This window comes from Gopherus evgoodei, chromosome 2 (genome assembly GCF_007399415.2).
Source record: "Gopherus evgoodei ecotype Sinaloan lineage chromosome 2, rGopEvg1_v1.p, whole genome shotgun sequence".
Classification (NCBI taxonomy): Eukaryota; Metazoa; Chordata; order Testudines; family Testudinidae; genus Gopherus; species Gopherus evgoodei.
Window position 1 is genome coordinate 277,275,674 of NC_044323.1, and position 24,136 is coordinate 277,299,809.

The following is a 24,136-nucleotide window of genomic DNA, read 5'->3' on the forward strand; positions in this document are numbered from 1 at the left end:
TACCCCTCTAAACTTAATTCCTAGCTTAGATCTGATAATGCTGCCACCAACCAAAATATAGCGTTTGGTACACTTTCTGGGGTGCAGGAGGAGGCTCCAGGTTGGGGAGTGGGGCCGAGGGACTTGGAGTGTGGGAAGGGGCTGAGGGTTGAGGCAGGGTGTTGGGGTGCAGGAGGGAGTGAGGGCTCTGGGCTGGGGGTGCGGGCTCTGGGCTGGGGCCAGAGATGAGGGCTTTGGGGTTCAGGAGGGGGCTGTGGGTTGAGGCAGGGGGTTGTGGTGCAGTGGGGGTGAAGGCTCCGTCTGGGGATGCAGGCTCTGGGTTGGAGCTGGGGATGAGGGGTTTGGGTGAAGGAGGGGGCTCCAGGTTTTGGGGGGCTGAGGACTGGGGCAGGGGATTGGGGCATGGGTTTACCTCGTGCAGCTCCCAGTCAGGAGTGCAGCAGGAGGAGGCTAAGGCAGGCTGCCTGCCTGTCCTGGCATCGCGGTGCCTGCACAACAGAAGCGGAGGTCTGGCACTAGTAGGCGGGGGAGGGGCCAGGAGGCGCCTCATGCACTGCTCTTTCCTGCAGGCACTGCCCCTCCAGCTCCCATTGGCCGGTGCTGGAGCGGGGGCTGCGCACGGAGCCCTGTGGCCCCTCCAACTAGGAGCTGGACCTGCTGGCCACTTCTGGGACACAGCACGGTGCCTCAGGACACATAGGGACTAGCCTGCCTTAGTGCTGCAGCATCACTGACCGGAAGTGCCAAGGTCTCTTTTCAACCAGGTGTTCCAGTCAAAAAATGGACACCTGGTCACTCTACCTCCGAGACCTCTCCAGTCAGCTTATCTAGAACACCTTGGCCAGTACTGGAAGAATACTTCATACAGTTCTCTGGGATCCAAAAAACTCAGTCTCCAACGCATCATTCAGGTTACTTTATTAGGCCTGTAACACCTCTTTGCCCACTCTAGACCCAGACACAGGGGGGTTAGGTACAGGGTGTTACCACAGTTCCAATTCAAGTCATATACTACTCAGTTTATATACATCTTTCCTAGCTACAGACATCTCTACTTTTTGCATGTAAGGACCAGTCACTTTGCAGATTGTGTAAAACAAGTTTATCAGTTCAGGGCATTCCTGCCTGCTTTGTTTACCATAAACATACCCAGATTAGTTTAGTTAGTTTCTGCCTCCCTTATTTACTGTAAACATTCACAATAGGTAGCTGTTTCTGGAATTACTTGTGTAAGCAGAGTCAGGATGAGCTCTACCCTGACATCTGGTGGTGAATTATGGCAAGTGTGGAAAGAATTTCAGAAAGTGTGAAATCTCAGGTATTTGCATGGGCACACCCATCATAGCCCAAGGCAGCCTGGGATGGTTATTTTGACAGCTCTGGGATCCCCAATTTCTTTGTTATTGGGGCAGGATAAATAAAGTGTCACCACCTGATTATGTGAATGAGGAACTACGAGACTGCTTTATGACAGAGATGTCTCAATATAAATTAAGTGACACTTGCTAGACAAGGGACATGGGTTCCAAAACCCAGTGATTTGAGAGAGGGTGGGGATTGGTGTGTGCATCTGGTGGGATGGGCTGTTTTTTAAGGGCCTGGAACATCAATTGTACATCCTTGTCTCTCTGCTGTTAAAGAGTAGAGCTACTTTTGACTCTGTTAGGAGTTCATCTAGAGACTGCTGAGCTGAATTCATGTTGGGCTAATGGTGCAACAGCACTAGTATTCCCCTACTAAGAGCTGAAATCACTAAAAGAGCTGAGTTGAGATCACTGAATGCTGTGTTAGCTAGTGGGGGAGCCTGCAGACATATTGTTAAGTGGCTGGCAGAGTGGAGCAGTTTACAGCATGTTGGAGCAGGCCATAGAACAGTGAGTGGAGCGGAGCGGTTTGCAGGGATGGCTGGAATGACTCATGGGTTGGCTGGAGGAGTGGTACAGCTGGAGTTGGTTGTGGTGAAGGCTTCAGCAGAACTCCATGGAGAGGTGGAGCAGTTGGTCCTGGCCCATGTAAGGTGCCCCTTAACACCCTGTGTGGGCTTCCCCTCCCCCACCCAGGCTGGGGTGTGTGTGTGTAAAACTCTGCAGATAAACTTTTGAACTCTGGGGTAGCACTGACCAGTGACTTTTGGGTTGTTGGACTTTGAGGTGATTGGACTTAAGACCCTAAGGGGGAAAGGAGATTGCCAGATGTACTTGGAGGTGGGGTTTTTTTTGCTTATGGTTTGTGTTATAATCCTGTTTGTGGTATTTCTCCAATGTGATGCCACATTGTTTCCCTCCTTTATTAAAAGGATTTTGTTACACTCAGACTCTGTGCTTGCGAGTGGGGAAGTATTGCCTCCTCGAGGTGCCCGGGGGTGGTGGTATGTAAGTGTTACCAGGTCACTGGGTGGGGGCTCGAGCCGGTTATGCATTGTGTTATTAAAACAGAACCCCTGGATACTGAACCCGGCCCTTGTTGCTGCCAACTCAAAGGGGCAGAAGGGTTAAACTTGTTTTGTTCTGGCTTGTTCAGGCTTGTCTCATGTCAGTTGTTAGACCTACAAGAAAGTCTGCTCAGAACTACACAAAGTTTTCTGACTGTACAAAGGTCCCTGCTCTGGCTGTCTCTACTTCTGCCAGCTGGAGCTTCTGGTTGGCTTGGCTGCTTTCTGCAGTTTTTTTCCAAGATACATGGTTCGAGAAGGGGAGGCACCACTAGGGTTGCCAACGCTCCAGGATTGTTCTGGAGTCTCCAGGAATTAAAGATTAATCTTTAATTAAAGATTATGTAATGTGATGAAACTGCCAGGAATATGGCCAACCAAAGTTGGCAACCCTAGGCACCACCTGGGTCCCAGTGACCCCAAAGTGTGTGTCAGCAGAGTTCTCTACACAGTTCTGGATTCAGGGAGGTATTGGGGGAGGGGTGGCCCAACCTGCATCCTATTTTCCCCCTTCCCTCCTAGTGTAGCAGCCCTACTTTAGCTGCTTCTATCAGGAGTCTGCCTAGTTCTTCTCTGAAGTTTTTCTCCAAGTCCACATGCCAAGCTGAGGGCATTTGACTTGACTTCCACCTTTTTTCAAATCTCACCTGATCAGATGTCTTGCAGTCCTTGCCTTGACCTCTCCGCTTCCATGTCCCTCATCACTGAATGCTCTAATATATTTGGCATACTGCCCTTTCCTATGATGAATCTGCTTTCTTGAACTTTTTATTTGACATCATCTGGACTGCTCACATGCTTAAAGTTAAGTGCATGCATAAGATTTTGCAGGATTGGGGCCTGTGGGTTTATGTCCCTCTTAGGTGAGACTGAAGTAGCACCTAAACCTTGTGCTGGTCTCTCTGAACAGGGGTGGATTTCATGCAAAATGTGTAGGTTTTTTTGATCCACTCAAACAGGGATCTGCTGGTAAATATCTGCAATCTCATTATATGTCACCTTAAACTAAATTATGGATTTATCCAGGGGTGAAAGTAGAAATAGGGACTTACTGGTACAGGACTGGGTTGGGGCTGGCTCTGGTGCCCAGAAGGGGCGGGGCCTCAGGCAGAAGAGGTGGGAATCGGTGGAGGGTCAGAGCCAGCCCTGGCCTGCCCTGTACTGGTAAGTGCCCTCTCCCTCCTCCGCTGGGGTAGCAGTGACAGCCGGGGGCTCTGGCAGCAGTTTAAAGGGCCCAGGGCTCGGCCACCGCTATCACCCTGGGCCCTTTAAACCACTGCTGGAGCCCCCGACAGCCGCTGCTACCCCAGGGCTCCAGCAGCAGCGCTCCAGGGGCTATTTAAAGGGCCTCTACCACCCCGGCCCTTTAAATAGCCCCCGGAGCCCTGGAGTAGCAGTTGCGGGGCTCCGGGGGCTATTTAAAGGGCCCAGGACAGTAGAGGCAGTGGGAGCCCTGGCCCTTTAAATAACCCTTGGAGCCCTGCTGCTACTCCAGAGCTCTGGCAGCAGGTCTCTGGTGGCAATTTAAATTGCCACCTGGGGAAGCCGGGCCACCCCAGTACGGTGCACTGGCTCTTGCCAGTACACCGTACAGGGGCTTACCGGCTTTCTTTCACCTCTGGATTTATCCACTGTAGCATATGAGGGGGTAGGGAGCAGCCTGTGCCCCAGGGTAGGTTGGAGAGCGGAATTACAGCTGTAGAAGTCATGGGAGTCTGTGGGGAGCATGGTTTGCATTGTCTCTTTGTGTCCCTGCTGGACAGACACATAGTCTGTGCTCTCCTTGCAGCTGCTTATTGGTACCATGGGAGGAAGGGCCATGACCTTGCTTAGAAATGTTCTGTAAGGCCACCTAACACTGCAGGCAGCAGTAGCTGCCCTTTCCTGTCCTAGCCAATTATGACTTCCTCCTATGCACTGAATAAACAGGACTTTGGGGCCTAATGTTCCCTCGGTCATGGACTCTGAAGGATCGCATGGTTTAACCTATTCACTGGGCATGATGCTGGTACCACTGAAGTTAGTGGAAAAATTCTTTTCTTGAGTGGGAACAGGATCAAGCACATTATTTGTTATGGCTGGGAATTACACTGACGTACCTTCACTAGGTGCCTTTCTAAATTAGCAACACAGGAATGTGAAAAGGAGTCCAGCTGCAATGGCTGTCATGTTTTAGGGAGTTTAATTATTTTTCAATTACTTTTTGTTTCAGTCGAACATTTCTTCTCATCCATATTTGCTCAGTCTGCCTGACTATTGAATGGCAACTCATGTGTAATAGCAGCATTGCATAATCTTTGATGCACAGAAGACTATCTTGAAGTTCTTGGCTCCTTGGATAATGCAAATAAGGCTGATCAAAAGATTTTTGACTGAACCCGAACATTTCCTGACAACACTATATGAAAAGACACCAGTGTCTTATATTTTCCAATCATGATATGGGGAAGACAAAGATTAGATGATTAATCAGCCTTTAGGCTGTAGAAAAATCCATTTTGATCTTGCTGAAACAGTCAAACTACTGCTGTATCAATTTAGTTATTTCCACATGATGCAGAGACTGAGAATATAAATTCGTCCCAAACTTTCATCTCTTGAGCTTCCTCCCCAGAGGAAAATTAAGACTGGGCAAAAGGGGAAAAAAATGGTAAACATGATTGTACAAAGAACTTCCAAAGGAAGGATGAAAGTCAAATGTTGAAAGCCCACTGATGTTTCCTTTAGTTTCTTCCTTGTGTAAGTCATGAAAATCCCAGTTATACACTCCTCTCCCCACCCCAACCCCCCAGCATATTGATTTTATGGCTTGATGGAATTCATACAATTCAAACCTTCCTTTAATCTTTAAGTTTTTAAGTGTGCTTTCTTTAACCTTGCCTAAACCAAGCAAGCATACTTCTGTCCTCGCAAAAGCTTACAACTATAATTGACGAGCTGATATAGAAGATTGTGCCAAGGGAACAGATCATTAAAAAAAAAAGTAATTATGTCGAACAAACAAGGTAATCCTGGAGAAGGCAGGAACTAGGCAAACTAGGTGACAAGGGCAGACAAAAGCAGAGACAACAGCTGATTGATAAACGTTAATGAACTTATTTCTCAGCAGGGAGTAACAGAAGTAGGCAGCATAGCACTGTTGCAAATTCTGGTACTGTTGGACCAATACTCCACATATCTTGTTAAGAAGCAAAATGAATCATGATCAAAGTAGGTTTGGAGCTATGGATATCATGTTGGACTATTACTATTCTTTTTGGAAATGTTTCTATCCAGCTCTTCAATTAGGGCAGGCAAATTTTAAATAGATCCTTCTGTTAGAACTCAGCAATTGATTTCCAAATGATGTCTACAACTCATCTTAATGTTTCTTTGTTCTCAAACAAGACTACATTTTCAGCATGCTGGATCACTTCCAGCAACGATGGGAAATGGGCATTTAATTTCCCATACTGCTCAAAATGTCTTGGAGTAACACAGCTCCAGGGGAGGAGAGAGAGAATCTCAGCAAATGGCAGGGCTTTAACGTGGCTTGTGTAGTCACGGCACAGCGCTGGGAGAGAGCTCTCCTAGTGCTCTTGTCATAAACAGATAGATAAGGGTTAATGTCTCTTTTACCTGTAAAGGGTTAAAAAGCTCAGTGAACCTGGCTGACAGCTGACCAAAGGACCAATCGGGGGACAAGATACTTTCAAATCTTGGTGCAGGGAAGTCTTTGTTTGTGCTTTTTGTGTTGTTCATTGTTCTCTCTTGGGATTAAGAGGAGCCAGTCGTGCAACCAGTTTTCTCCAATCTTTCTGAAACAGTCTCTCATGTTCAAAATAGTAAGTAATAGCTAGAAGGCGGAATAGTCTTTTTGCTTGTTTTCTTTATTTGCAAATGTGTATTTTGCTGGAAGGATATTTTACCTCTGTTTGCTGTAACTTATACTTAGGCTAGGGGGGAGGGAGTCCCTCTGGTCTATATAAAGCTGAGACCCTGTAAACATTTTCCATCTTGATTTTACAGAGGTAATTTTTACTTTTTCTTTCTTTAATTAAAAGCTTTTCTTTTTAAGAACCTGATTGATTTTTTTTTCTTGTGTAAGACCAAAGGGGATTGGGTCTGAACTCACCAGGGATAGGTGGGGGAAAGGAGAGGGGGGAGGATTAATTCCTCTCTGTTTTAGGATCCAATGAGTTTGGATCAGTGTATAACTCAGGGTAACCCAGGGAGGGGAAAACCTGGGAGGGGAAGGAGGGGGAATGGTTTATTCCTCTTTGTTTTAAGACCCAAGGGATTTGGGTCATAGGTTCCCCAGAGGTTTTTGGGGGACAGAAAGTATACCAAACGCTATATTTTGGTTGGTGGCAGCGTTATCAGATCTAAGCTAGGAATTAAGTTTAGAGGGGTACATGCAGGTCCCCACTTTCTGGATGCTAAAGTTCAAAGTGGGAATAAGACCTTGACAGCTCTAAAAAATATACCTTCTTGAGGGGCCTAGCTGCCAGCGCTGGTACACTGGCTACACTTGCGCTTTACAGCGCTGATACTTGCTGTGCTCAGGGGGTTTTTTTTGACGCCCCTAAGCGAGAAAGTTGCAGCACTGTAAAGTGCCAGTGTAGACAAGCCCTCTAATAAGGCCCAATTTTCAGAAGCACTCAGCACCCAACAGCTCGCATTGTGTCACTTGTGGTGAGATTCTCATGGAAGCTCAGTACTCAGTGTGCTGGATTGTCTTGAAACTTTAGCTTGATTGTGGCTTAGAGCCACACCCCTGCAGGAAGTGTGTGCGAAGGGGTCTGCTGCAATAGGACTGGAGTCTTCATAAAAAGCTGCTAGTGAAACATAAACTAGCCAGGAGGAATTCTGGCCACTGTACTTCCTCCGGAGGAATTCATGTCTCAGTGGCAGCTCTTCTGGGCCAAAAGAGGGCATAATATATGCTCCACTCTGTGACCAGCCAACTCCAGTGGCTATAGTTGACTGAGTTACATCCATGACCCCACTTGCCTCTCTCCACTTCTTTTTAGGGAAAACTAGCACTACCACCAGTACAAGTCATATGGAGGCACTGTAGTTGCCAGTTGTCCCTCACGCAGTGTGTGGTCCCGCCTGCATAAACCCATTCACAACCTTAGTGATTATAACAATCCTTATCTATCTCTCAGGGGTAATTACTTGTCCTATAATTCTTCGAGGATACTAAATATCATCATCATTAGTCTTTCACCATCCATTTCCCCATGCAATATCTCACCCAGAATGTCTGACCAGAGCAACTGTGTGTGAAAGTATGTCAGATGAATCTTGCTGTGCAGCATTTTGTTACATGTGATTGCATTTAGCATGTGGAAATGTGTGCTTACACTGGCGGATAAACTCTGCCCAAGTTGTGCCCATCCTTTCCTGGTTAGTAGTGCCATCAGATACAACACAATCAATAATGTGTTCATTTAGAGAGTCAGCAGCTAATTAAAAGCCTAATGAAGAATTAGAATAAAACAACCTACCCATCCACATGCTACAAACAGTATTTCCCATTGGAAACTAGCAGCTAAAGTAGAGCTGTGCAAATGACTGGTTTTTTTTTTGATTCGCTGGCCGTTCCAAAATATTGAAAATGTTTGGTTTTGGATCAACCAGAAGAAAAAAATGTTTGTGAGCCAAAAAGTAAAAAAAATCACTTTGAGTAGAATAAAATGTTTTATTTCCCCTAGAACAAAGTGTTTTGTTTTGATCTGAAGATTTCTTACTTTTTTTTTTTAATTAAAACTGAAGGAAATTTCAAAATGAAAGGTCATCTCAAACTGAAAAATCAAGACTTTTCATTCGGAAAGTGTCAAAACAAAATTGCTCAGGTTTTTTTTTTCGGAATTGTTTTGGTCAAATCTGCATTTTGTGGTGAAAAAAAATTGTGGTGAAAAAAACCTTTCAGTGAAAAACTTTTGCCTGGTTCTAAACCAGAGCCCTTGCTTTAGATTTGCCTACACACCACACTGTAGACATTTTGGCTATGTCTACATGCCACTTATGTCAGTGTAAAGTATGTCACTCTGGGGTGTGAAGCAAGTCTAAGGGGAAAAACAGTTTAAAAGATCTGGCAGTCCTTCAAGGAGACATTACTAAGCATACAAGAGCAAACTATTCCACTGCTTAGGAAAAATAGGCAGTATGTTAAAAGACCACTCTGGCCAGGGCCGGCTTTAGGAAGTGTGGGGCCCGATTCGAATACTCGGCGGCGGTCCGGGTCTTCAGCGGCACTTTACAAATACATTAGAAGTAATAGGAAAACCAAGGACAGGATAGGCCCATTACTCAATGAAGGGGGGGCGCAGGGGGAAAACAATAACAGAAAACGTGGAAATGAGAGAAGTGCCAAACAACACAACAAATCCTGCATCTTGGCAGGGGACAGACTAGATGATCCATGCAGTCCCTTCTAACTCTATGGGCTTGCATACACTTGCAAGCTGGAGCGCATTAAAGCAGCCATGGGTGCCCTGACTTCTGAGGTGTTCACACTGGCAAGGCACTTAGAGTGCCTGAACTCTGCAGCTGGAGTGCTCCTGGTAATCCACCTCCATGAGAAGCATAAAGCTTGCTGCACTCCAGCTGAAATGCCCGGGCGTCAGTGTGGATGACGTGTTGCATTACTGCACTGTGATTGGCCTCTGAAAATGTCCCATGATCCCCTGAAGTCAAGTGGCCACTGTTCCCATTGTTTTGAACTCGGCTGCAGAAACGTGGATATCCCCTTTCAAAGCTCCGTTTCTGACAGCCGGCATGCTTATCTGCTCCGGGACTGTCATGGTATAATCCCAACTCTGAACCTTAGCGTCCAAAAGATGGGGTACCAGCATGAATTCTTCTAAGCTCAATTACCAGCTTAGTATCTGTAGCGCTGCCACCAACCAGGAATTCCAGTGCCTGGTACACTCTGGTCCCCCAAAAACTTGCCCGGGGACCCCCAAGACTCAGACCCTCTGGATCTTAACACAAGGAAAGTAAACCCTTTCCCTCACCATTGCCTCTCCCAGGCTTCCCCTCCCTGGGTTACCCTAGAAGATCACTGTGATTCAAACTCCTTGAATCTTAAAACAGAGAGGAAAATTCACCTTCCCCCCTCCTTCTCTCTCCCCCTCCCAGACTCTCCCTGAGAGAGAAAGTAATCCTAACACAGAGAGAACATTAACCTTTCTCTCTCCCTTCCCTCCTTTCTCCCCACCAATTCCCTGGTGGAGCCAGACCCCGTCCCCTGGGGTCTCAACAGAATAAAAAAACAATCAAGTTCTTAAACAAGAAAAGCTTTTAATTAAAGAAAGAAAAAAACAGTAAAAATTATCTTTGTAAACTTAAGATGGAATATGTTACAGGGTCTTTCAGCTAGACACTGGGAATACCCTCCCAGCCTAAGTGTACAAGTACAAATTAAAATCCTTTCAGCAAAATACAAATTTGAACTTCTTCCAGCCAAATACACATTTGCAAATAAAGAAAACAAGCATAAGCCTAACTCGCCTTATCTATCTAGTACTCACTATTCTGGACATATAAGAGACTGTATCAGAGAGATTGGAGAGAAACCTGGTTGCGCGTCTGGTCACTCTCAGAACCCAGAGTGAACAACCACCAAAAACTAACAGCACACACAAAAACTTCCCTCCCTCAAGATCTGAAGGTATCTTGTCCCGACTGGTCCTCTGGTCAGGTGAAAGCCAGGCTCACTGAACTCGTTAACCCTTTACAGGCAAAAGAGACATGAAGTACTCCTGTTCTATTAACTCTTAACTATCTGTTTATGACAGGGACAAAGCAACCATTACTGTGGAATGCTGTGTGTGACAGAGAGAGGCAGGCGGGGTGGGAGGGGATGAAGGAGGACCTGCTGCTGTCTGAACTTACAAGACAGCGGCTGACACACTCTCTGCCCCCCAAAACACACTCTCTCTCCCCTCACATACACACGACGCACTCCTTGTCACACTCTACTCCCCCCCATTTGAAAAGCACATTGCAGCCCTGTCATAACCTAGTCCCAGATTTGGACCTTAGCATCCAAAATATGGGGGTTAGCATGAAAACCTCCAAGCTTAGTTACCAGTTTGGACCTGGTAAAGCTGCCACCACCCAAAAAATTAGAGTGTTTTGGGGCACTCTGGTCCCCCCAAACCTTCCCTGGGGACCCCAAGACCCAAATCCCTTGAGTCTCACAACAAAGGGAAATAAACCTTTTCCCTTCCCCCCTCCAGGAGTTCCTGGAGAGACACACAGAAGCAAGCTCCGTGAATCTAAACAGAGGGATTCCACCCTTCCCGTTTCCAGCCTTGGAAAACAGAAGTACCGAGAGCTAATCTCTCTTCCCCCCTCACCCAGAGGGAATGCAAAGTCAGGCTAGTAAATCTAACACACACAGATTTCCCCGTGACTTCTTCCTCCCACCAATACCCTGGTGAGCACAAACTCAATTCCCTGGAGTTCCCCACTAAAGAAAAACTCCAACAGGTCTTAAAAAGAAAGCTTTATGTAAAAAGAAAGAAAAATACATTAAAATGGTCTCTCTGTATTAAGGTGACAAATACAGGGTCAATTGCTGAAAAGAAATATGAATAAACAGCCTTATTCAAAAAGAATACAATTCAAAACACTCCAGCAACTATACCATGTAAATACAAAAGAAAAAAACAATAACCCCTATTGTATTATGATCTCAGTACTCACAACTTGGAAACAGAAGATTAGAAAGCAGGAAACAGAAATCCTCCCATAGCCGAGAGAGAGACAGGCAGAAGACCAAGAACAAAGGACTCACACACAAACTTCTCTCCACTCAGACCTGAAAAAGTCTGGTTTCCTGATTGGTCCTCTGGTCAGGTGCTTCAGGTTACCTCTTTCCAGGTGTAAGAGACATTAACCCTTAGCTATCTGTTTATGACAAGCCCCTTGCACACTGAGATAGCCATCACAATGCACTGCTCTTTGTGGCATTGCAAGAGCTGCTAATGTGGCCACAGCAGTGCGCTTGCAGCTGACAGTGTAAACATACGGCAGCATTTTCCCTGCTGTGATCTCCGAAGGCTGGTGTCATAAACAGATAGTTAAGGGTTAATGCCTCTTTTACCTGTAAAGGGTTAAGAAGTTCATCTAGCCTAGCTGACACCTGACCAGAGGAACCAATGGGGGAACAAGATGTTTCAAAAGGAAGGAGGGAAGTTTTCCTTTGTTTAGTCAGTTTCAGTTTCAGCCGGAGTGAAAAAGATCAAGGAACCAGCCTCTTATCAGAGCAGTAAGTTTTAGAAAGGAATAAATAGGTTTATGTTTATTTCCTTTGTAACTTGTCTTGTACTATTAAGGGAATTATCAAATTTGGGTATTCTTGTGTGTATTAAGATTTTTGCCCAGGGGAACATCCTCTGTGTTTGGAATCTGTTGTCTGTGAGAGTAGCTGGTATGCTAATCTCTCCCAGAGGGTTTTCTTTTACCTTTCTTTTCTTCAGTTAAAAGCCTTTTTCTTAATACCTGATTGATTTTTTCCTTGTTTTTTAGATCAAAGGGGTTTGGATCTGGATACACCAGGAGTTGGTGGGAGAAAGGAGGGGGGATGGTTAATTTCTCCTTGTTTTAAGATCCAAGGGGTTTGGATCTGTGTTCACCAGGAAATTGGTGAAGTATCTCAAGGCTACCCAGGGAAGAAAAGTAGTGCTTGGGGGTGGTGGCAGCGATACCAGATCTAAGCTGGTAATTAAACTTAGAAGTGTCCATGCCGGTCCCCACATCTGTACCCTAAAGTTCAGAGTGGGGAAGGAATCTTGACAGCTGGTTTAATGCCCAGCGCTCTACATCTGCAAGTGTAACCAAGCCATGTGATTCTATGACTTTTGTTTCAGTTTTCACCAAAGATTTTTAGTAGCAATTGGACATCAAACATAGCAAACACCAGTGAAAATGCAGTTGGATTTGAGGCTAAAATAGGAAAAGAACACATTAAAAATTACTTTAAAAAGTTAGATGTCTTTAGATCACAAGCCTTAATGAAATACATCCTAGAATGCTCAGTGAGCTGACTGAGGAGATATCTGATCCATTGGCGATTATCTTTGAAAACTCATAGAAGATGAGAGAGATTCCAGAGGACTGGAAAAGGGCAAACATAGTGCCAATCTATAAAAAAGGAAATAAGGACAACCCAGGGAATTACAGACATGTCAGTTTAACTTCAGTACCCAGAAAGATAATGGAGCAAAAAATCAAGCAATCAATTTGCAAACACCTAGAAGATAATAAGATAAGTAACAGTTAGCATAGGTTTGTCAAGAACAAATAGTGTCAAACCCAATAGTTTTCTTTGACAAGGTAACAAGCCCGTGGATGGGGGGAAGTGGTAGATGTGGTATATCTTGACAGTAGTAAGAGATTGTCTCACATGACCTTCTCATAAACAAACTAGGGAAATACAACCTAGATGGAACTACTATAAGGTGGGTGCATAACTTATTGGAAAACAGTTGTCATAGAGCAGTTATTTGTGGTTCACAGTCAAGGGCATATCAAATGGGGTCCCACAGGGATTGGTCCTGTGTCTGGTTCTGTTCAGTATCTTCATAAATGATTTAGATAATGGCCATATAAAGTTTGCGGATGATACAAAGCTGGGAGAGGTTGTAAGTGCTTTGGAGGATAGGATTACAATTCGAAATGTTCTGGACAAACTGGAGAAATGGTCTGAAGTAAATAGGATGCAATTCAATAAGGACAAATGAAAAGTATTCCACTTAGGAAGGAACAATTAATTTCACATATTCAAAATGAGAAATTACTGCATAGGAAGGAGTACTTTGGAAAGGAATCTGGGATTATAGTGGATCACAAGCTAACTATGAGTCAACAGTGTAACACTGTTGCAAAAAAAAGTGAACATCATCCTGGGATGTATTAGCAGGAGTGTTGTAAGCAAACCCAAGAAATAATTCTTCTGCTCTACTCAGTGCTGATAAGGCCTCAACAGAAGTATTGTGTCAAGTTCTAGGTGACACATTTCAGGAAAGATGTGGACAAATTGAAGAAAGTCTAGAGAAGAGCAACAAAAATGATTTAAGGTCTAGAAAACATGATCTCTGAGGGAAGACTGAAAACATTCGGTTTGTTTATTCTGGAGAAGAGAAGACTGAGAGGGGACATGATAACTGTTTTCAAGAACATAGAAAGTTCTTACAAGAAGGAGGGCAAAAATTGTTCTTGTTAACATCTGAGGATAGGACAAAAAACAAAGGGGTTAAATTGCAGCAAGGGCAGTCTAGGTTGGACATTAGGAAAAACTTCCTAACCAGGGTAGTTAAGCACCAGAATAAATTGCCTAGGGAGGTTATGGAGGTTTTTATGAACAGGTTAGACAAACACCTTTCAGAGATGGTCTAGATAATACTTAGCTCTGCCTTGAGTGCAAGAGACTGGACTAGAAGATCTCTTGAGGTCCATTCCAATCATATGATTCTGTGTGAATCCTTCCACCAATTGCACAAAGACTTCTTACAGGAATCTACCACTGTAGCAATAAAGAGGGCTGTTTCGTAGCTGAAGGGGTGAAGGATATGGCAAGGAAGATGAGAGGTGGAGGTTATAACAGATTCACTATTTTCCACCTTGCATCTGGGATGTTTAAGGAGCGTGGAAGCCTCTCAAAGTTTCTGGAGTGATTTTCAGAAAAGGTGGGATTTCCTACAAGTAGGAGAATGGTAAGATTGGCCTTCAGGTTCAGAAAACATCCCTCATTGGAGATCTTGGCTCCCTACTGCTGACTTTCTCCATTATGGTCACTAGTGCAAAAGAAATATGCTTTGCATGTTCAAAGCTGCATAGGCTCTAATTTCATAGAATCATTAGGGTTGGAAGGGATCATCTGATCCAACCCCTGCTCAAAGCAGGACCAATCCCCAAATGATTTTCTTAAGGATTGAACTCATAACCCTGGGTTTAGCATGCCAATACTCAAACCACTAAGCTATTGCTATCCCTTGCCTCCTAGAGAACTCTTGGCTTGACTAGGCTAGCTAGAGGATTGTTGCTTTAGGTATTGCCGAGCAGGGAGAAGGAGAAGATTAGTGGAGTGACCTGTGTGTGTCTTCAGTTTATGCAAATGAAAGGGGATGGCTACTTTGAGCAGCTTTGCTTTGATAGGCAGCCTATGGAAGGGGTTGCGGAGGACAGAGTTGAGAGCCAGAATCTGATCACTTGGGGCTTCTTGTAGTGCTCTCTCTCATGAAAACCAAATTGCAGCAACACCCAGTTAGAGGACAACGTGCCAAAATGGCCTCTGACTGGCAGGGAAGGTGCTGGTTAAGACTATGCTTTCAGGGGTTGTTTATCTAGAGTGTACTGCACTGGCTGCTTTTTGCTGTAAAAGGGTATCCTGTTTCCTTCTGAGAGAAGGAAGGTATGTAGTCTGACTGATTAGCTATAGGCTTGTTCTTCAAGGTGTGACTATGGGGAGCTGTGCTGCTTGTGGGTTTGGTAGGCTAAGCCTGCAGCAATGAAATGCTCTGCTTCTTCTCAGCTGCTTAGAGGTACTGACTTCCTAATATGCCCTAGGCCCTGTCCCTGTCCCCACTCCACCTTCTTCCCCAAGACCCCACTCTGCCCCTTTCTGCTCCTGCCCCTGAGCACACCTCACTCTCATTTCTGCTACAGTGCCTCCTACACTCTGCAGAACAGCTGATCCACAGCAGGTGTGAGGTGCTCATGATGGGGCTGCCAGTGGGTGTTCAGCACCCACCATTTTTTGTCATGGGTGCTCTAGCCCTGGAGCACCCACAGAGTTGTCACCTATACAGCAGCTGCATGACTGGGCTGTACTTTTGAACAGTCTTTAGAAAAGGCCTTTTTTTGCAGGCATACTGTGTGCCTGTTAAATCTTTGCTCCCAAAATCTGCAGTCAGATGGTTTACTATTAATTGTTTATCTTCTTGCTCTTCCTTCTTTTATTTCATATTCATAGCTTTTTCTGTTTCTCCACTAAGTCTGATAGTTCCTGTCCACATGGCACTTCAATTGTCATCCACACTGAGATGATTAGATGACACTTTGCTGCTAACGCCAGAGCAATTGGTGCTTGGGAAGATTTTGTCTGTTCCCACCTGGCATTTCAGAGATCAGGACAGCAGCCTGTATTCCTGCCATTCTTGCTCTCTAAGGAGCCTGGAACATGCCACCAACTCTAGGTTACATACTGCCAAGCAACTTTCTTCCAAGTGAATAGCGACTGGACATTTTGACTGGATTTACTGGGACTCTGGTCTGGTTCAAAGGAAAGCCTGTGGCCATATATCTTTGCTTTAAAGTAAAAGCTGAAACCAGAAAAATTGGGAGCTCCTGCTCCCCGGAGAATAGTGAGACTGGCCTTCAGGTTCAGGAAACACCCCTAGTTGGACAGCCTGGCTCCCCGCTGCTGACTTCCTCCATTTTGGTCATTGGTGCCAAAGAAACAAGCTCTGGGTGTCCAAAACTGCTTAGGCTGTTGTTTCTAGAGAGCTCTTCACTTGGCCAGCTAGAGCAGTGGTCCCCAACCTTTTGGGCTGGCAGGCGCCAGCCGAAGGACCACTGAGGTGGTGGAGCGACGCCTCTCGTAGACGATAAGAGGTGTCAGCGAGAGGCGTCGCTGCCCAAATGCTGCTGAACTTCGGCGGCATTTCAGCGGGTGCTCTCCCAGGGTCCAGGATGCCGGGGCATTAAGATGGCCCCGCGTTGGAGACCACTGAACTAGAGGATTGTTGTCTTAGGCTCTGTGGAGCAGGGAGAAGATTGGTGGAGTGGCCTGTGTGTGTCTTCAGTTTATGCAAATGAAAAGGGATGGCTACTTTGAGCATCTTTGTTTTGATAGGCAGCCTAGGGAAAGGGGCCATGGAGGGCAGAGTTGAGAGCCAGGATCTGTTCATGTGGGGCTTCTCGTCGTGCTCTTTCTCTCATGAAGGCCAAATAGTAGCAACCACCAGTTAGAGGACAATACGCCAGAATGGTCTGTGACTGGCAGAGGGGCTGATAGTTAAGGCTTGGGGGTGTCCTTTCTTCAGTTGATAAGTAGAGAAAGTTAGCTGTAAAAGGCTGGGCTTGTTATCTGTTATGTACCACTGTAGTGTTTCTTTCTGACTGTGAGTGTGGTAGAAAGTGCTGTTCTATAACAGTTACTTTTTTCTGTAGAAGAGTGTCTTGCTTTTTCTCTCAGAAAAAGGGAGCAGAGTCTCTCTGGTTAGCGTTGAATTTATTGTGCTTAGTGTGTAAAAAAGCATTTGGGTGTGGGTGCTAGGACGTGTACTGCTTGTGGATTAAGTTTGCTGAGCTCTGAGCAATTAAATATTCTATTTGCCTTCAGGTATGGTGTGAGTCAGCTGTGTTTTTCAGTAGTTTTTAGGAAAAGGCTTTCTCTGTATGTGTAGTGTGTTTCTTTTATGTTTTTGCTCCAAACTCTGTAGTCAACATGTTTACCGTTGAAAGATTGTCTTTATTCTCTTGTTTGTTCTGCTTCATCTTCATAGCTATTTCTGCTTCTTTGCTAAATCTGACAGATTATCTTTTCATGGCACCCTATCAATTGTACTCCACACTGGAATGAATGGATGATTCTTCACTGCTAACAACACTGGATCCACTGATGCTTGGGCAGTTTTTGTTTCTTCTCACTGGTATTTCTAAGATCAGAACAGCAACCAGCATTCCCACCATTCAGACTCTGTGGGGAGCATTTCTGAGATCAGAAGGATAGTGGCCAGCATTCCCAAAATTCAGTGTCCATGAAAAGTCTAGAATACTTCACCAACTCTAGGTTACATACTGCGGAGCGACTTTCATCCAGATGTATAGTGATTAGAAATGTTGGGGAGGCAGGGCCGCCCCGAGGATTCAGGGGGCCTGGAGCAAAGCAATTTCAGGGGCCCCTTTCATAAAAAAAATTGAAATACTATACAATACTATATCCTTATGGGGGCCCCTGCAGGACTTGGCGCAATTGCCCCACTTCCTCCGCACCCACAAGCGGCCTTGGGAAAAATAAACCTGCATCTCAGCACAAACATAGTTTTGAGAAAACTTCTTTACAAGGTATCACTGATTCTCAGCATCAGCTAGTGCTAGAAGGCACTAAAGCTCATTAAAAGGGTTGGAGAAATATTTTCCGTCAAAACTTTTTCTCGATCGAAAACTAGGGGTTTTTAAAAAGCAGAAAAAGATCACAAACAATGTCTGCTTTCCTTCAAAATTTGTTGTGTTTTTTTTAATTGAAAAGCTGAAATTAGTCTGCCAAAACCTGAATATGGTTTGGGGTTTCAGAAGTGTGTGGCCAAATATTTGCTGCTTGCTGTGTTTGATTATTTAAAGAAACAATAAAAAAATTCTGCTTAAAAAAAATCCAAAACTTTTGAACCACCTCAGCTTGTGACCAAACACCTGAGCCTATCCAGTCAGACCTTTTTCCAGGTTTCTGATACTCTGCTGGCTTCCTTGACTCATATCTGTCTCCATAACTTTGGGTTCATTTAGCTTAGAACATTAGAACAGCCATACTGGGTCAAACCAAAGGTCCATCCAGCCCAGTATCCTGTCTGCTGACAATGTCTAATGCCAAGTGCTCCAGAGAGAGTAAACCTAACAGGCAATGATCAAATGATCTCTCTCCTGCCATGCATCTCCAGTAGGGTGACCAGACAGCAAGTGTGAAAAATAGAGACAGGGGGTTGGGGGCTAATAGGAGCCTATGTAAAAAAAAGACCCAAAAATCGGGCCTGTCCCTATAAAATCAGGACATCTGGACATCCTAATCTCCACTCTCTGATAAACAGAGGCTAGGGACACCATTTCTTACCCACCCTGGCTAATAGCCATTAATGGAGTTAACCTCCATGGATTAATCTGTTTCCTAGAGACTGGTTCCATGGGGTCCCTTACAAACTGGAGACTGTTCCTGTGGGTTTGTCTTTAATATAGCTTATGTACATACTCCATGAACTGAGCATTTGAGCTTGTTCCAGAATCTGGGATGAGCCTGTGTTGTGAAAACCAAAATGCTCAAAATAGCACATGCGTGTGAATGGACACAGGGTGCTAAAATTAAATTAACCTAGGGGTTCTCAAACTGGGGGTCAGGACCCCTCAGGGGGTCAATGACGTTATTACTAGGGGTCACAAGCTGTCAGCCCCCACCTCAAACCGCACTTTGCCTCCAGCATTTATAATAGTGTTAAATACATTTAAAAGTGTTTTTAATTTATAAAGGGCGGGGGTCACACTCAGAGTTTTGCTATGTGAAAGGGGTCATCAGTATAAAAGTTTGAGAACCACTGAATTAACCCCTCTGAAGCCTCAGGGAATGCGGGGGAGGGGGTCTCCCTTGGTAGGGTTGGGAAGGATATTGCTCTTCTCATGTGATCCCTCCCCCAGTAGCTAATTTTAAATGAAGCTACCCTCCCCTGACATGAATCTCCCTATGGCAGTGAAATTAAATATAGACTATAATTTGGCATTTGAGAAGCAAAAGAGGTGGTAGCCCTAATGGAAAAGCTAACAGCTTGGCTCTTCTGCAAGCCTTAAGCTGATGTATGAGCTTCAGGGTAGGGAAGGCTGTGCCTCCCAAACAGCCTGGCCCTGCCCCCTATCCGACTCCCACCCACTTCCTGCCCCCTGACTGCCCCCCTCAGAGCCCCCAACCCATCCTGCTCTTTGTCTCCTCACTGTCCCACAGAAACCCCCCCACTCCCAACCCTGCCCCCCCCCGCTCCCTGCCTGCCCCCATACCTATCCACCCCCCCGCTGAGACCCGACAAACCCCCGGAACGCAAACGATCCAACTCCCCCCCATTCCCTGTCCCCTGACCGCCCCCCAACCTCTGCCCCCTCACTATCCCCAGGACTCCCTGCCCCTTCGCCAACCCCCCCGCCCCTTTACCCCCAGGTTCCCCCTCACCCGGAGCGGAGCCAGCAGCTTCACCCCACGGCGGCTGAGGGCCTCCGCCGGGGCCCCTGAGCTCCGCCCCGCTCAGAGACGCGTGGTCCGGGGGGGGGCTGCGAGCTGCAGGCCGAGCGGAGGGAACTCAGGCCCCGCTGCAGCTCGCAGCCCCGCCCCCTGACCACGCGGCTCTGAGCGGGGCGGAGCTCAGGGGCCCCCGCGGCGAAGCGCCGGGCTCCGATCCGGGTCAGGGTCCGCGAGAGGGGCAGAGGAGGGTCCGGCCAGGGCCGGGGAGGGAGCCTCAGCCATTCTCCTGGGCGCCCCCGCGGAGCTTGGGGCGTGGGGCAAATTGCCCCGCTTGTCCCCCTCTGGGCGGCCTTGTGTGGAGGTCTATCTGGACTCTGCTATAGATCAAACGAAAGCATCTGGTATATATCCTGGCTATTAAGTAGTATCCCACATTTTCTTTTTTTATTTGTAAAAAAAATAAATTAGGAATTTTTCAGTATGTTTTCCAAACATTAAATCTGGGATGAAATCATGTTAAAAAAATAAGAAAACTGAAAAATTGGGGGAGGGAGGAAAGAAAAAAAAGCTTTTGTAACATACACATTTTACTACAGTATGATTGAAACTTCTTTTTTTAATGCACAAAGGTATGTTTTGTCTCTCTCAGAGCTGGTAATTTTTTTCTAGAAATTCTGGTTTGTGTATATGCACATAATTTTCTTTAAAGTATCCTCTTGCTGGCTTAGAGGTAGTCCACCTTTGAAAAGAAGTGCTCTGCATCAGTAGATAATAAGATACAGTCAAAGCTTGCCATGCCACTTTGCTGAAGTTGGGAAGTGTGTCTTGATGACTGTTCCAAAAAGCCAGCGCATCCAGTTTCACATTGTCAGGGTAAGGCAAGTTCATATAAGTAGTAAATTCCCTTTTCAGATCTGAAACTTCATCTTTAGTGACAAATAGTTGAGCCATTCTGGCATAGTGGTCACAACCTGCTGCCAAATTCACTTTGAGAAAGGAGGTGAAACACCTGGATGACATTCCAAAAAGAATCTTCAGCAGTTTCTGATTTAGAACCAACAAACTCAGCATGATCTAGGAGATGCATTCAGCACAGTCCACGCATTATTTATGTGGCAGGCTACTAGTAAAGTACAAGGTCATCCACCGATGTGGCACAACAGGAGTAGATAATCAGCAGTTGGCTTTGTACTAGTCTCACATTGTGTAAAACAAAGCCTTCAACTTGTTCGCATGCTTGAAAATGGCACCAAATCCAATTATGCAAAATTTCACTTATTTCATTTCTTCTGTAACAGTAGCTGCTGATGGTGCAATGTTGAGCAGGACAGGTAATACATAACAGCTCCAGTTTCTGATTGAGTTTAATCTCCTGTGTAAATTTAGCTATGTCGGAAGCAGAATCTGTGTTAGTTGTGGCCATATTCTCCCAAGATAGTTGGTCCTTCTCAAACATGTCAGTTATTGCTGTGTCGACAAAACCAGTGTCAGCAGAGGCAATGAATGTCACCTCAGCACAAAACAGTGCAGATTTATTCACTTTGAAATAAAAAAACAAAACCAAAAGGCCAAGAATTAAACGGTCAAAAGCATCAGGAGACCAATAAAAAATTAGACTAGACACCACATTTCTTGCAATTAATTCCATCATTTTCTTTCAGATACTTATGAATGAAGTTGTCCACATTAGGAAGGGTTTTTGCTGCTGGACGGTTGTCCAGCAAAACAAAGATCACACACACACACATTCATAGCTTTATTCTCTCTTTCATTAAGGCCCTGATGAAAGCTCCTGATACTGACGGTTTATCCCAAAGTTCACTTTCTTCTTTAAGCTTCTTGTGTTGTTTGCTTTTTATTCTGTCAATGTGAGTACTGACCTCAATGCGGCTGTACTTGCAGCGCAATGCATCCTCTTCACTCCTGTCTTTATTTGTCTTGAAAGTTCTAAGCACTGATTTTCTTGTTGGTATTCAGGCACAGATTTGTGTTTTCATCCCATGTTTACCTTTTTACCTTATCTTTATCTGTGGAGGATTGATTAAATTCAGTGCCACACTAAACAGATGCAAAGAAATAGGCAGGCAGCATCTCCTTGTGAGCCAATCATAGCGTGATATTCACATTGTTTGATTTTTCTGACCTGTGTTGTGCGTGTGTTCTGTATTTTACACTGCGAGACTGCTTCCATCTCAGAGCTTCAGGACACAACAATTGCTTGAAGTGTTAGTGTTTAACAAAAATAAATACCCCAAAAATATTGAATGGCTTGATAAATGGGTGTAAATCAGTAGAATCTGAACTCTTTGAATTAAAAAACCTGGTAACTTGTCAATGAATATCAGTAAAAACTGAAAACACAGAACACTACTTATAAGTCAAAGCTTCTGGGGTGGTTCCCCCCAAAATTGGGAGTTCCTGCTTCCTGGAGAATGGTGAGACTGGTCCTCAGGTTCAGGAAACACTCCTAGTTGGAGACCCCTGCTCCCCATTGCTGACTTCCTCCATTATGGTCACTAGTGCCAAAGAATCATGCTCTGGGTTTGTGCCTTAACAAGGGCGAGGCTAGTGAGGCACTTGCCTCGAGTGCGCAAAGTGGAGGAATGCAGCTCTACCACAATCAGCAGCACTTCGGAGGCAGCTCTACCGCTACTGCTTCAACGGCAATTCTACAGCGGCTCCCTGAGTCCCTCTCCTAGAGAAGGACGCACTGCCAAATTGCGGAGGAAGAATGAATGAAGCAGCAGCTGCAATTTGACGGCAGGTCATTCCCTCCGACAGGGACTCAGGGACCCGCCGAAGAAGAGCCTGGAGCCGGCCCTTGCCTCTGGCGCAAAAATTCCTTGTTATGACTCTGCTCTAGGTGTCCAAAACTGCATAGGCTCTAGTTTCTAGAGAGCTCTTGGCTTGGCCAACTAGAGGATTGTTGTTTTAGGCTCTGCAGGTGAAGTGGCCTGTCTGTGTCTTCAGTTTATGCAAATTAAAGGGGATGACTACTTTGAGCAGGTTTGCTTTGATAGGGAGCCTACAGAAGGGGACTATGGAGGACAGAGTTGAGAGCCAGGATCTGTTCACATGGGGCTTCTTGTAGTGCTGTCTGTCTTTGAAGGCCAAATTGTAGCAACCACTAGTTAGAGGGCAAAGCCCCAGATTGGTCTGTGACTGGCAGGAGTGTTTGTTAAGATCATGCTTTCAGAGGTTATTTCTTTATCTGATGAGTGCCTCTGAAAGGTTGGTCTTGTTAATCCTGATGTAGCCTTGTGGTGTTTTTTCTGAGCATGAAAATGGTGGAGAGTATTGTTCTCTGGTAGTTGTTTTTTATTGTAGAAGAGTGTTTTCTTCTTTCTCAGAAGAGCAGGTATGAAAAACAGTCTGGTTAGTTATCTTTAATTATGCTTTGCTGGGTAGGTGAAAAAGTGCTTGGGTGTGGTTGCTGGGAGCTGTGCTGCTTGTGAGTTTATTGTGCTGAGATGCTTTGTCTGTTTTTCTTTTGCTTGTTTTGCTTCATCTTTCTAGCTATTTCTGTCCTTTCACTAAGTCTGACAGTTCCTGTCCCAATGGCACTTGTTGATTGTTCTCTACACGGGGATGAATTTATGATGCTTCCCTGCTAACATCTTTGGAGCCACTGATGCTTGGGACTATTTTGTCTGTTTCCTCCTGGCATTTTGGATATCAGAGGATAGCAGTCAGCATTCCCATCATTCACTCTCTCTAAGGAGCTTATAACACGTCACCAACTCTAGATTACACACTGCCGAGTGACTTCCATCTAGGCAAGTAGTGATTAGACATTTTGATGGGGTTTATCTGGACTCTGGTCTGGTTCAAAGGCAAGCCTCTGCCTATACATCCTTGCTCTTTTGGAGTGGTTCCCCGGGGTGGGAGGGTCTCTATGCCTCATCACACAACTGCCCATCAAGTCTAGCAACTTGGGCTGAGTGAGGGCAGAGTGATGTTGCCCTAAAACCTGAATATGCAACATGTATGCCCAAGCTGTTGCTCGATGAGTCGGTGCAGTAGCAGTCTCCAAAAGGCATACCATGCCAACTTTTCCAAACACTGACCTTAATGAGGGGCATTCCTGAGCGATTCTGAATTAAAGGAAAATGGCCAGCACTTGGCAGGAGCAGGCTGAGGTATTAGTTAATTAAATTCCTTGTCGTTTTTCCTTTCATGGTAATGCTAAATCCAGGGATAAGTTGCTTGGCAACAGCTCTGGCTACTACTATTCTTCCAGCCCTTGCTTTTAGGCTTGAGATTAAACGTACTTGAGTACGTAAATCACCAGCTGAGGCCTGGCAGATTTTATGTATTTCTTAGAAAAGAGCCAAACATTAATTGATAATACAATGCACTTTCATTTACGTTTGAATAATAAAGCAATGTGATCTCTGTTCAGAGCTCAGCCCTCAGCCAGCGCCATATATTATTCATGGTTTCAAAATGTAATAAAGATGCATACTTAATATCTGTTTTCCAATTAAAGTTTATGGCTGGAGGTTGATGATGGCTGTATTTTTGGCAGTTCTTTTTAATTTTCTTCAAATGCTTCTCTGGGAATTCCGGAGGCAGTTTCAAACAAAAAGACATTGAGTGTTTTAAAAAAAGTGAAGATGTATTTTGTAGCCGAAATGGTATATATGAACATATGTGGAAATTGTCACATATGGTGGCTAAAGGTAGGCACTTAAATAGATATCTGGGCACCTGAGCCAAAGTAGCTTGGCTTTCCAGTGGTGCTGAGCAGTCGCATTTCCCACTGATACTGA

General features: G+C 45.2%; 1 long non-coding RNA gene and 1 pseudogene across 2 annotated transcripts in view; one reads left to right on the forward strand and one right to left on the reverse strand.

Moving 5' to 3' along the window:
• LOC115647104 overlaps positions 1–19,471 on the reverse strand; it is a 130,343-nt gene extending 110,872 nt beyond the window's left edge. For both annotated transcript variants that reach the window (XR_003999211.1, XR_003999210.1), the window contains exon 1: positions 19,356–19,471. This is a non-coding gene — a long non-coding RNA (uncharacterized LOC115647104). The remainder of the gene's footprint in view (positions 1–19,355) is intronic.
• A 3,073-nt stretch (positions 19,472–22,544) lies between these two features.
• LOC115647369 lies at positions 22,545–22,740 on the forward strand (annotated as a pseudogene).
• The last annotated feature ends 1,396 nt before the right edge of the window (positions 22,741–24,136 follow it).